The sequence below is a fragment of the Pinus tabuliformis genome, chromosome 5_2, assembly GCF_031772625.1.
Source record: "Pinus tabuliformis cultivar Carrire ecotype Pingquan chromosome 5_2, CPIR1, whole genome shotgun sequence".
Classification (NCBI taxonomy): domain Eukaryota; kingdom Viridiplantae; phylum Streptophyta; class Pinopsida; order Pinales; family Pinaceae; genus Pinus; species Pinus tabuliformis.
The window spans coordinates 774,999,398-775,013,872 of record NC_142306.1 but is presented as its reverse complement, the minus strand read 5'-3'; positions in this window follow the sequence as shown (position 1 = coordinate 775,013,872).

The following is a 14,475-nucleotide window of genomic DNA, read 5'->3' as shown; positions in this document are numbered from 1 at the left end:
ACATCGTGACTTGCCCTCAAGTCACTCGGCAGGCACAGAGATATTTCCGCGAAGACCTTTCAGTTCGACTTGTATGACCGAAACCTCGGCAATGCGCTGAGCCGTCGCCTGCTTCGCGTCTTCGACCATCTGCTTGGTCACTGCTCCTGAACTGTTGGCCTGAAGTTTTTGCTGAGTCGCTTGCAAAGTTGCAAGCTTTCCTTCAATATATCTCATCACCGTGTAAGCCTCATCCACCCAGGGCTTTAGTCATGCCTTGATCACTGCTTCCTTGTGCAATGCTGCATCCACTTGTTCCTTCAGCTGCTTGGACTCTTGTAGCTTGGCTAGTATTTGTGTCAGCGTGATGGTTCGTGCTGTGCCCTTAACCTCATCATAGCACTGCTATAGCTCGTGCGCTTCCGTCTCTAGTCGCCGTACATTGGGTTCCTCCAGAAAACTTGTTAGGATGTCAAACGACTGCTCAAAATGTTGTGTGCAGTCTGCTACTGCACTATCCACCACCGCTACTGCTTCTGTGACAGTGGTCACCCATTTCTCCTTCACTTTTGGTGGAGTTGAAGGCTGGGCCTTCGACTGTAACTCCATGATTTTCAGGTTCAAGTCCAAATGAACCCTCTCCATCTCAATATGAGTTTCGCACACCCAAATGGCCAGCTTGCAGATGCCCACCTCGACTGGCTCCTCCTCAGGAATGGCCAACTCTGGGACCATTCGGCATGCCTCCTCAACGACCTGCATAATGCGCTTACTCTGATTGGTCTCCCCAGTCTCAGTGGTGATGGTAGAATCTCGTTGTAGTGCCATCTTCTCATTGTTGATCTGTTGTTCACCGATCACTTGGAGGGCATGGTGCTCATGGGCCCTCTATCCTACAATGTCTCCAGCCTACAAGAGGTGGAGCGCTTCATGCGGGAGAACTGCTAGATTCAACCCTACTCCCTTTAGGGCACTGACATTGGTCCTGTCAGCTTTGTTCTCCATGGTCAGTGCTCCATCAAGAAGCACTATCACACTGGAGGCCTTCGTGCACATCATCTTAGTAGCTTTCAAAGTGCCGATAGCCATGCTGGTAGAGACCGTGCTAGCCTGCAATGCATGGGTATGTAGCTCCTACAACCTTATCTAGATAGCCCCCAAGATTATCTGCTGCTGCTACTTGATGAGTGCCAGTATTGCAGCAAGGATGCTGCAACTCCTAGGCTACTAGATTTACTTATCAACCCGGGGTTTGTACAAACTTGGAGGTGACAATGCTATATGCACAAGTAGAAGTGAAGATCCTGCCTATTGTCACTTGTTCATTTGGCAAGAGACACCAGGGGTTCCAAGCTAGACTTCTATAGAGTCAAAAGAAGCTTGATTGTTTGATGGAAGAAGAGAAAATCTATTATAAGAGAGCTACTCTACTGCAGTAATGAAGTAAACGACATGTAATGCTAAATCACACCATATCCTAATTAACCATTTAAATAGCTAAAATAGTTAAATTTCTAAATCAACACTAACCTAATGCTGCTATCTAAGTTACAGAAGTAAAGAGCATCAAACCAAACTAATGTGTAAGCGAAGAAACTAAACTAAGTCTGTTTTCACGTTTTTGGTGTTTTGGTAAAATCAAACATGCAAGGAGTTAAGTGGAAGAGCAAGCAAAGATCGAAATCAGTGAAAGGAGGATGTAATGAAGCAGCAGTGCATGGGAACCGTTGGATCGTTTAGTAAATAGTAAAAATGGAAGATGAGCGGCAGAGATCTTATCGCAGGAGATTACGTGAATAGATGGATGAACAAGACTAACGGAAGATGACTGGCAGAGATCTTATCACGGGAGGTTAAGTCAATAAATGGATGAACATGACCAACGGGAGATGAATGGAGAAGATCTTATCGCGAGAGGTTAAGCCAATAGATGGATGAATAGGACTATTTGGAAGATGAATGGCAGAGATCTTATCGGGAGAGGTTAAGCCAATAGATGGACGAACAAGACTAATCGGAAGACGAATGGCAGAGATCTTATCGCTGGAGGTTAAGTCAAGAGATGGTTGGATCACATCAAGTCACGTGGAGACGGAAGGGTAAAAAACATGCAGAATGATGGAGCGGGTTTCTGTAGGCGCTAAGAAGTTTCTCACGTGCCCTCAAGGCTATAAGATGAATTCCAAAATTTTATGTGATTAGCCTAACTGGGTGACACGTAGCACGAGAAAACCAATTTTCTCGCATGCTCTTGGGCAAATATCGGTCATGCAAGAATCTGTGCAAGATTGCACGATAGTCGTTGGATCAAGCTATATAGATCGACGGTGGAGATTTGGAGCGCATAAAGTATTGAGATGACGCAATAGCCATTGGACCAAGCTAGATAGATTGACGGTAGAGATTTGGAGCGCATAAATTATTGAGACGATGTGATAGCCATTGGATAAAGCTAGACAGATCGATGGTGGAGATTTGGAGTGCATAAAGTCAAATATTGAAATGAATACGAAGAAGTTATGTGACACGTGGTTGACGGTGGTTGGTTAGGGTTGTTGTGAAAGGAAATCTACGGGTATAATCCTTGCTAACTTGCTAACTAAAGAAAAAGGAAAAAATGGAAGAAAACTAAAACACAACCAATCTACGATACACTGTTGTAATGGAAATGCAGCTACTTAATAAAATGAACGATTAAACCATGAATCTATGCGCAACCCTGCTATAATGGAAATGCAGCTACTTAAGAAAATGAACGATTAAACCATGAATCTACACTAACATACATGTACAATAAAGAGGAGCATTAGCTACTAGGGTTGGGCCCTTACCCAAGAGCTTCCGCTCTCTGAGTTAACTCAGTGTTGGCTTGAAGCAAAACTCATTCTTATTATCAAAACAATGGCTTACATAAAAAACTATCACAAGTCTTGCAGCTCGAAAATAAAATAGAGTTTTAAAATTAAAAGTCTGAATCCTACTGAGGTCCTAGGCCTCTCTACTTATACAACTGAATCCTCCAACGACTTCCTTAAAATTAGGGAGGCTCGGCTCCCAAACTCAAGATAACTCGTGCTTTGACTTTCACTTTCTTGGCTGTGTTCTAGTCCTCATGATTTGGCTGGTTGCACTCCGAGCTGATGAAGAAATATTCGAATGGAGGGGTAGTAAATGAGGATGATTTTCCTCCTATAATTCCTCTCCCTTGTCCCATTCGAGGTTTTACCAAGGTTTTTACTAAAATTCCTTTCTTTTATCCTTTAATCCTACATTAAGTGCACATTAGACCATAAAGAAAAATATCCAACTCTAACTCATCTCATAAACAAAATATGATCAAAAGTATGAAATAAGTTGTGAGAATAGTTGGTTTGACTAAGCTAGGAGGTGAATTAAGGCCCATATAATTACCCAATGATGAGGCTCATCATCACCCCCTACTGAAATTGTTGCTCATCCTCTGAGCAACTTACTCAATGTCCATGTCCTTAATGGCTCTGGTATCCTCTCTGACATCCCATGCCTCTGTTGTGTTCTCTTCTTCTTGTTCATTGAAGCCTTCTTTCCTTTCTACTTCTTCCCACTGCCTCTTTTCCTCTTCTTCTTTTCTCCCTTCTAGCGTCCCTAGGAGTAGTGGTGGACTGAATTTTAAGCCTATCCAATTGACCTTCAACCTTTGCATTCATTTCTTATACATTGGTGTCTTGTTGAGTGCCTCTCTCAACCTTTGAGGGGAATGATATTCTATTTTTTTCAAGTTGTGTGGTAGTGTGTTCCATATCCTTAAGTAGGCATGTATACTATCTTCTCCTAACAGCCTAAACATATCCTCAAAATGTGAAATTTCTTGCTCTTGGGTAGCAAGATATCTAGGTGCCAGCTGAGGATCATTTGTAATTAGATTATGGGTGCTGATTAGGGCCATGGGATTTGATTGTTCAGCTTTGATGAAAAGAGGTTCATTCTTCTCTCTGGCCAATACTCTTTTCATCTTTGCGACCCTTGACTCTTCATGGTTCATCCACGATGCCAAAGCCATTAATTGTAGATCTCCTAGCTCGGCATTAGGATCCCAAACATTTATGTCTGTGAGGGTCATGTTGTGCAAGTAAAACTCAGCCATTTTGGCCCAATCCTCTAGTGTGCTTTGGTTACAAAGATCAATAAACTTCCTGTAGTCCTAAAATGGCATGGTGCCCCTTTGTGCTAGTGTTTTAATCTGAAATTGTAGCCATTGTTCTCTGAGATAAAGAGCATAGGATTTAGCTACCATCCTACAATGGATGGCCTCCAAGGAGAGTCTGGCCATACATGCTAGTTGGTTTTCCCTCTCCTTCAGCTGTCCTCCCAGCCATGCATTTTCCTTCTCAAGTTGATCTCTCATTATTTCTTTTCTGTCCCTTAAGCCACTTAGCTCTTTGTTTTTTTGATCTTCTTCCTCTTGCTGTTCTTTCTCATCTCCATTAGTTTCTTCCTTCGTTTCCTCCTTTGTTTCAACATCATCCTCCTTCTCTTCTCCTTCATCATGTTCCTCTACATTAGTTTCTTCTTCATCCATCTCATCCCCATCTAACTCTATAGCTTCTTCTTTTTGTTTTGCCTCCTCCTCACTGACAGAAGGACTAACATCATAGGTGAGGGTTTTGATATCATCCTTTGCTGGTAAGTCTCTGAAGACTGACCATGTTATAGGGATCCCCAGGTTTTGGAGGTTATCGTCAATGAGGATCCTTGTCAACCCATGGTGAGCTAATTGTTGGGAATCCCCTTCCTTTACTTTGTTGTTGAAGTCTATGAGTGATTGCATCAAGAAATAGGCTATGCTGAGTCTTTGGTGAACTGGTGTTTCTACCGCAAATCTTAATTCTTCAAGCATTCAAAAATGGTAGCCATAAACAACATTGTATCTACCCTCACATGAGATATATTTGATGAGTTGGTAACCTACCTCACTCCATGGGTATGGCAGACTGTCTCTCCTTCATTTTTATCCTCTGTAGATTCTTCACCTTCTAAAATAATTTCCTTTTTGCCACCTAACTATCCGCTATGTCTTCTTTTCTCCATGGAATTCCTAGGGGAAGTGTGGTGACCCTACTTATGAGCTTTGGGGTGAGATCTATAGTGAGCCCTCTAACTATAATAGTGGCATGGATTTTGCTGTGTGGAGTGAGGGAATGAGAAAATTCTTGAGCCACCTCATCATCCTACCCTGTGAATTGTTTGAAAAACCCCATCCATTGGTGTCTTATATAGATTTCAAGCACTTGGGAGTGTTGTTGTATCCTCATAGTATTTGTGGGTTCTCTCCTATTAAACCCTCCTATCATCTTTCTTGCGAGGCTTGAGGAGGAAATGAGTGGTTTGAAACAAGGATTTTTAAATTCAGGAGAAAACAAAGTTTCCTGTGTATGTAATTCACCTCTTACAGTTGTAATATCCACTAGCTTTTAGAGCATTTCTAGTTCATTTGCTTATAAATGGGGATGGATTTTTAGATCCTACCTCTTTAGAATGGTGGTATTGGACAGTTCTCATGATATTCCCTCTTGAAACCCTATCTACCTATCTTGTATACTACCTCTGTGTATCCAGTAAACTACTCCTGTAGACTATTCCTTTAGGAATTCCTGTGCATTCTCCTGTAGAAATTCTGTTTCAGAACGATGGATCCTTACTTCCGGTGGGTGGCCAGAGTTATAAGCGCGACTTGAGTGAGGGAGTTTTGAGGAGGTGGAATGCATGAATCCATGCAAATGATGTTTTGTTTCCCACTCCTAATAATGAACTCCCACCTCATAGATCCGTAGTTAACAACTTCTTGTCCTACTCCTCCTCTGCCTTTGAGTTCACTGCGGCCACGTGTGAGAGTACACTTGGTTTTGTATGTGATGACTGAATGAAGGTGGCGAAGTTAACTGGCCACCTTTGCACTTATAAACCAACTACCTTGTAACCTTTACAAATTTTGATCAAATTATGCATATGAGTGAGTGAGCGGGATACTTACATGTGGTCTCAATGCCATGTTGCAGTTGTCGAAGATCAGATGTGCTGCATTGTTTATTTGTTGCATGGTAACTTTTCCTCCTCCTCTACTGTCTATGAATGAAGTCTACTATCTGATGTATATTGTCTATTGTGTGGATCATCTTAGTGAAGACCTGTAGCTGATGGTCGATATTCTGTGGCATAGGCTTCTTACAGGAATAGAGGGGATCCTGTAGAAAACACAGTCTTCGCCTGAATTGAAGCAATGGAGTGGAAAATGATAGAAATGATGGAGTGATGCATGGTAAGGAGTGGAGGATATGGATATGTGTGAGGCACGGTGCCCTTTAGATCCTCTTTTTTCTCCTTGACTATCTTTCTCGTCCACCTGCAAATAACAATTACATTTTTTTATCTCTTTTTCTTTCTTTTTTCTTTTTTCTTGAAAAACACCTAGGCTACCTCAGAGAGGTTTTCACCCTAGATTTTTTCCCTAGCCACATCAAGGAAGTTTTTCACCCATGGATCTTCTTATTCTTTTTTCGATTTTTTTCATCATTGGGCTGCCTCATGAGGTTTTCAACCCAAAGATGGGACTTAGTTGCCTCATGGAGGTTTTCAACTGAACCCTTATTCTTTTTTTCTTTTTTCTTTTTCAGTGACCTGATGAGGGAGCAACTAGAACTTGCTCCACCATCATCACTGTTTTATTGATATTGTCAATGAACTATTGCTTTGATAAAGGCCTCTTGTACATTTTCAATTGACGTCCATTAACAAGCAATGGAATGGCTTCTTCATCTATAGTTCTGATTTGCACTGAACCATTATCATGGCATCTTTCCACCACATACGGTCTGAGCCATCTTGTCCTTAGCTTGCCCTTGAAGTATTTATACCTAGGATCATATAACAATTCCTAATTGCCCTCTTGAAATTGCTTCTCCTTAATATGTCTATCATGCCAGATCTTCCTCTAAAGCTGAACTATCTCTGTATGTAGGAGGGTCTGCATTCTGAATTCATCCAAGCCATCCCATTTTAACAATATTTCTTTCTGTGCATGACTGAGATCCAAATCTAGTTGTGCTGCCATCCTCAATGTGTTATATTCAAACACAATGGGCAGCAAAGCCTTTTTCCCATAGACTAGCTCATAGGGTGTAAATCCAGTGGTGGTCTTCCATGTTGTATTATAGGCCCAAGTGGCCTCAACTAGTCTCTCTACCTAATCCTTCCTGCTGCTGCTCACTACCTTGGTTAAGATGCTCTCTAGTTCCCTGTTGGTCACCTCGACTTTCCCATTAGCTTGTGGATGATAAGGAGTGGAGGTACTATTCTTGATTTTGTGATGGCTGAGAAATTCTTCAATCATGTTGGAGGTAAACTAGCTACCTTGGTCTGTGACTAGGTCTCTAGGGTACCCCAATTTGTAGAATACATTCTCCCTTAGGAACTCAGTCGCCTTCTCTTTTGTTGCTGCCTTAATCACCTTGGTTTCAGCCCACTTAGTCAAATAATCTGTGCACACAATAATGTACTATTTTTTATTTGAATGAGGATTGATAGGCCCAATGAAGTCCATGCCCCACTTTTCAAATGGCTCAAAAGTCACTTGAGGTTGTAGGGGCATTTCATCTCTTGGAGTAGGCTTTCCCATCCTCTGGGACCAATCACATTGACTAATGTACTTTTTCACATCCTGATGAAAAGTGGGCCAATAATAGTCCACTTGTAACACTTTGAATGCTATCCTCTTTGCTACAAAGTGACCTCCACAAGGCCCATCATGGCACGTTAGAAGGATGTCAAAAAATTCCTCTTCCCTTACACACCTTCTCAAGATTTGATCAAAGCCAAGTTTGAAAAGATTGCCCGCAATCTGGGTGAAGGGGGTGCTTTTCCTAACTATCTTACTCTTTTCTTTGGAGGGCAAGTTTGGTGGGAACTATGTTGATACCAAATAGTTGCTATATCAACAAACCATGGGGAGAGAACTGAAATAGCAAACAAATGCTCGTCTGGTAATTGGTCATCCACCATTTCTTCTTCACCTGCAGGAAGATTCATCCTCGATAGGAAGTCTGCAACAACATTTTCCTTACCAGGCTTATCAACAATAGTTAGATTAAACTACTGTAATAAAAGAAACCATCCTATAATTATAGCATTCACATCTGGTTTTTTCATTAAATATTTGATTGTAGCATGGTTAGTATGCACAAATGTTTGATAGCGGGTAATGTAATGCCTAAATTTGTTTAATAAATGCACAATATCCAAGAATTCCTTTTCGGTCACAGTATAATTTAGCTAAGCCTTTGACAGGTTCTTACTGATAAGATAGATGGCATAGGGCAATTTCTCCTCTACCTGATCTAAGGCTGCTCCTATGCCTTTGTGTGAGGCATCAGCATGAATATGAAAATGGAGGGCCTATTTTGGGCCTCAAAGAATTGGTGTAGTGGTTAACATACCCATTAAAATATCGAAGGCCTCTTGACATCTTTTTGACCATATAAACTCAGAATCTTTGGCCAACAACCCAAGTAAAGGAGAGGCCAACTTGCTGAAGTCATTTATGAACCTTCGGTAGTATCCAGCTAACCCCAAGAAACTCCTGACATCCCTTTGCTTTTGAGGCAGTGGGACGCTTTGGATGATTGCTATTTTTTTTGGGTCCACCTGTAGTCCTTGCTAAGATATTGAATGACCCAGCACAGTCCCTTCATTCATTAAGAATTCACATTTTTTTGGACTAAGAGAAAGGTTCATTTCAATGCATTTGTGCAATAATTTTCCTAGGTTAGTTAGGGATTCTTGAAAATCATAGCCATAAGGTGTAAAATCATCCATATAGATTTCCACTGCATCATGTACTAATTTGGAAAAGATACTCAAGATTGTTCTCTGGAAAGTGGTAGGATCATTGGATAGGCCAAAATGAAGGACCCTATAGGAAAAAGTACCCCAAGGACAGGGGAATGTGGTCTTATCCTGGTCTTCTGGGCAGATTTGGATTTAGTTGTACCCATTGAATCCTTCTAGGAAAGAAAAGAACTTCTTCCCTCCTAGGCCATGTTATAGACATTTTTGTGCCTTACAGCCTGAAGCATGAAATGTCCATAATCTAAGGGATCCAAAGTCCCTAAACATGTTGTTCCTACCCCTAGAGGAACAAGGTCAGCAAACCACAGCACTGAATAAAAGTTCTCCACCTGAAAACACTCAAAAACAAAGCAATTCTGGATCATGTCAACTGCTCCACTGAGCATCTGCGCTGAATGTCAACTGCTCCACTGTCTACCTGCGCTGAATGTCAACTGCAAAGAAGGCTACCTGCGCTGGGCGAGTTTGGACATGTGGCACAGTCATTCCTCAAGGTGTCAATGCCCAGGAAGCTTCCAAAATGACACTTGGATCAGGGAATTCGACTGGTGATGAGTAAGAGGGTCTAGATCTCCAAGTGGAAGCAAGAACCTAAGAACTGAAGAATAACTGAAGTGAGAGAGGACACTAGTCAGCTTCATCCTCAAGCTGACTCATCCTTTCTCCAAAACTCCTATATATAGATCTCTCTCATGAGGTCTAGGGGGGCTGGAATCTTGTGAATGTAAGGAAGTGTTGTTGGTTTGAGTTTAGAACTATTGGGTGATTTGCTTTGAAGGAGGTGAAGAGGAGATTTCTTTCTGCTGGGAAGGTGATGCTGGATTGGGCCTCTTATGGTTGTATCACTTCCTGAACTTTACTTCTTCCATTAATAAATCATTTGAGGTTCTTCTATATGCATGTGTCTCAATGACGTATTGTTATACTTGTGTATTTGATTTATTCTAATCCTTGAATCAATTATGAATGTATGCTTCTTGTAGTTTCCCTCTCTTGCCATTTTGCAGGATCTTGATGTAGCTAGGCCAGTGAAAGAGCAAGGAGCTGGGAGCAAGCAGCAAGGAGAGAAGATTGGATCAACCATTAGCGAAAGACATTGGTTAGTGGATCTCTTTCTCCCCTATTTTACTTTCATAAAGAAGAAATCTTAGATAGCTTTGCTTCGGTTGTTGCTGAGGTACTATCACCCTTAGAGTGGGATAGGGTCATTCCGTATTGGATACTTTTCCCAACAACAAATTGGCGACTCCGCTGGGGAATCGTATCTTGTTGGTTGTTTGTGTTTTTGCTATTCATTTCCTAAACACAGGGAGTACCGAATCGAACTGCATTTGGATCTTTCAAATGCAAAGTAGAGGGCAACAACTCTAGCTCAGTTTCTGGGCATGTTTATGATTTGAAGAGCTGATCCACAATGACTCTGAACAGCTCTTAGTGATAGCTTTTCATCCTCCTTTTCATCCTTTAGTGTGTACTTGATTGATAGCTCTTGATTTGGCCAAAAACTGTGAATTTTTGAGCAATCTGTAACCCGGAAACCAAGAGAAACGAAAGTTTCTCTCTTCATTGCAGGCACTGTGAGGGCAGTCTGCATTTCATCGCAGGTCCCGAAGGGGCTACCTACGCTGAATGTCAAACTGACAGTGTACTACCTGCGCTGAACCAGTTTTGCCTTGTGCAACTGGGGTTCTCTTCTTTCTATTGCCCTGTTTTCATCCTTGTTTTTGCAGCCTGTTATCAGTCAATGTACCTATCTGAAACCACCTTTCTTTGCCACTATTCCGCCTTGGTTGTATAAAGAAACTGTATTTGTTCTTTGTGTATTTCTTATATCATTTGCAGTTTCCCATAACGAAAGTGAACTAGTCTTGCTGTGGCCTCTTAGATCTAGACCTGTGATAAGTGTCATTTTGATCTTAAGAGTTAGTCTGTTTGCTGTTCATAGCTGATTGAGCTTTTGCTTTCGTCATATGGTTTGAATTTATGTATTTCTAGTGACGAAACAAGTAAATCTTAAGGTGTCTTTTGATTTTGGACAAAGCTTGTTTGCTTTCACTTGAAATTGAATTCAAAGTTATACAACAGCTTTCTTTTTGTAGTACATCAACATTAAGAAAGAGAAAAGAAATACCTGCATTGTGCATGTGCATTTTGACAGCTTGTATGTTGATTTAGGGAAAAGTGCATTAGTGTGTGCTCTATGATCTGTGTGAAAAGATGATGTCTTTCTTTTCCCTCAGTAGTTAATATTTTCAAAGTTGAAAGATTGAAAAGCTTGCTTATCATCTTAGACTGCATTTAGGAGTTGTACCATACATCTCGTGGTGATCCATAAAGGCAAACTGCTAAACAAGATCAACTTAAAATAAATTGAATTTACATAACAACGCATTGAAACATAACGCAAACACATAGAGGTCTAAGCTAGAGACGTGTTCTGGCGTCGTTAAATGTGATATCTTAGCGTTGAGTGGTTGGGTGATTCCTCCACGGGGAAGCGATAAGTATCAATATGCACTTGTGCTCCCATGTACCGTCGCGTATATATCGGGAGACCCCTATAGGAACAAAGCCTTTATCCATAGGAAGCCGTGTCGACCGCCCTACTGATCGCAATGCAGTGAACACAACATTCACGAAGATCGACCACCCGTACCGTAAAACGTATTCTGTGGTTTTGCGAAAAGTTTGGCACACCCTCTGCCTAGAACTCCAGAGTAGTTTCTTTTGGCCTTTTTCAAACTCTATAACTGAAAAAGTCCATCTGAGCATTTGTCACTTCGGGCTCGTTAAAACATCGAAGGAGACTAGAGTCATATTTAGCTTTTTCTCGACTCTTAAAAAGTGAAAAAGCAAGTTGTGTCTAAAGCGTCGTTATAAAATTTATTTTAAACAGAACATAATCACCTCCTATTCCTGCGTTGATCTGTAGGTCGAGAACATGGAACGCACCAACCAAGGAATTCCACATGATGGAAATCCTAGTCCTTTCTCCTCTTGGGGAGAAGTTGGTGCGCCCCACATGGCCACATTGTCGCTTCCAGGACTGACAATTGGCCTACCAATTTGGCTATTCTCAACCAATGTAGTTCAGAACACCATGGTTCCTGAACAGTCGAGTCAATAGTTAGATCAGTCTAGAGCTGCCCACCAGCCTTCTACTTCCTATAACTCTTCCTCCAATCCTTCATCTTCGCAAGGTAGAGCCGACAAAAGCCAAGCTCCCATGGAGAAGAAGGAGAAGAAGAAGAGAGAGAAGAAGAAGAAGGAGCCTAAGGCGACTGGGGGCAAGCAAAAGAAATCTGACAAAAATCCACACACAGCACAGACCGGGCCTAAATCACCATGTGTCATATGTAGAGGAGACCACTTCCATAGAGATTGTCCCTGTATTCCCCGGATACTAAGGGACTGGTCCCCTCATTTGCACAATTCGGGAGCATCAACCTCTGATAGCCATGTTGAATGCTTACCGTCAACCAGCGAAAGTGAAGGTTCAAGACAAAGAGGGGGAGCAAGATTCCCCTACAGACTGTGTGAAGGCGATCACGCCATCCACCATTGTCCCTTCTTAGACGAAGTGAAGAGAGTTTTGGAAGATCGTCCGGTTTCACCGTTAAGACTTCCTCCTGGATATAAAAAACTCGTGCCAAGTCCTTCGTTGGTTGAAAATACAGCTGGCCCGCTCAAGTGGTCAGCTGAAGCGTCAGTCATTGAAAATGAACCTACTGAATCCAGACCGAACGAAAGTCGAAAGGTCGAAACGGCAGTTGACCCGGTTCTTCCTTCAGAAGTTTCATCGTCAAATGACACTGTCACTGAAGATTCATCTTCAAATGACACCCTCACCGAAGAGAATAAGGATGACACCATCCAGATTCTTTTCATCAACACAGACTCTGATGAGCATCAGGGCAATGCGCCCATTCCTTTATCGCAGGAAGGAACATCGTCAGGGTCATATCCGGTCGTGTATTCGGTCCCACCACCAAGCAACCTGGTTGTATCCTTTGATTGGAATCAACTAGGCAGACCCCGGTTGCCAGCCAGTATACCATTCAGAATCATGGTCCAAATATACAGAATGGTAATGGCTGGCACTATCATTGATGAAGGGGCATCTGTGAGTATCCTTTCCTCTATTGCTTGGAAAGCACTGGGTTCCCCGACGCTTTTGCCTGAGATAAGAAATCTCTCGGGTTTTGATAAAGGAACCAGTCGACCATTAGGGATCCTCCCCAATGTGCCTATAACATTGAAAGGGAAGACCGTTCAAATGAACGTGATGGTCGTTCAAGGACCCTTGGATTATAACCTACTCCTTGGACGAGACTATATATACTGCATGGGAGCAATAGTCTCCTCACTCTTTAGAGTAACGTGTTTTCCACACGAAGGAAGAATGGTCAAGCTCGTAGACCAACTTTCATTTCCGAGATCACGCATCGCAAATAGTCACATACCAACCCTGAATGGTCTATTCAATCAAGAAATGTCTCCACCCCCAGTCCTTCTTCCTGATGAGTGCGAGTGATTCGGAAAGATGGGACTGGAACCCAAGGGGCATGCATCCTGGTCTGCTTTGGGCAGAGAAAACCTTGGGTATAAGATAGAATTTCCGCGAGAGAATATGACTAGTCCGTACCCCGCCCATAGAGGAAGAGGGGTTGTTCTGGAATAGGATTCTTTTGTCAAAGTTACGTGTTTGACAAGAGTCATTCACCCTTGTCTATTTCGGTAGACAGTGCCGAGGAAATGTTTTGTTTGAAGAAGTTAACGAAACAATCTTTGGGTAACCAGAAAGAGGCAAGCCTCCCTCAGTAACACTAATGTTTTGTCTTTGAGTAGTGTTCTTCTCTTGTTGCAAGTAGTTGTTCTCTTGCGATCTTGCGAAAGATCTGTTAAAAATAACGAGAAGACAAGTATCGTTAACATTAGACTGGCAAGACGATAAGTAGTTGTGAACACCCAAAGAAAAGCAGAGGTGGGAGGGAGGAGGGGCAGCCTTGAAATTGTATTTTACACCTGGGGGCATGCAAACCTTTTGGAGTGCAAGCAAAGAGCGGTTATTTATCTGTTTTTTGGATTAGTCGTTTCCGAACTTGCATAAAGAAAGGATATGGAGCAAAGCTCAATGAGATGAAGCTCCTTAAAAAATAGAGATCTCACAGGGGACATTTCTTATCTTATGACTGGTATATCGAGCAGTTTTAGCATAAAGTTTATGCTCGTTAAAAAATAAATGCAAGATCCGAGCAGTTTTAACGCGGTCTTCATGCTCGTTAAAAAATAAATAAAAGCAGTGAGCAATGTTTCCCCCAGAGTTTAAGCTCATTTTTAAATAAAAAATGAACCTATTCCGGTAAATAACCTCTGTGATCGTAAATTTATCAGCCATAAAAAACCTTGGTCGTGTTTGCACCTGCCACCTCCACCGTCATTTGGCCGATCGTTCACCTCCATATGATTGTTTACCCATTTTGAGGAACAGCTGCGAAGAGTGATTTCACCTAGCCATCCTTGTGACACTGCCGTGATTGGAAAATTCCAACCTGTACCTGGAATCTACTGCTATCCCTGTTCATCACTCGTTCCTCAGAAGACGAGTCTTCTTTG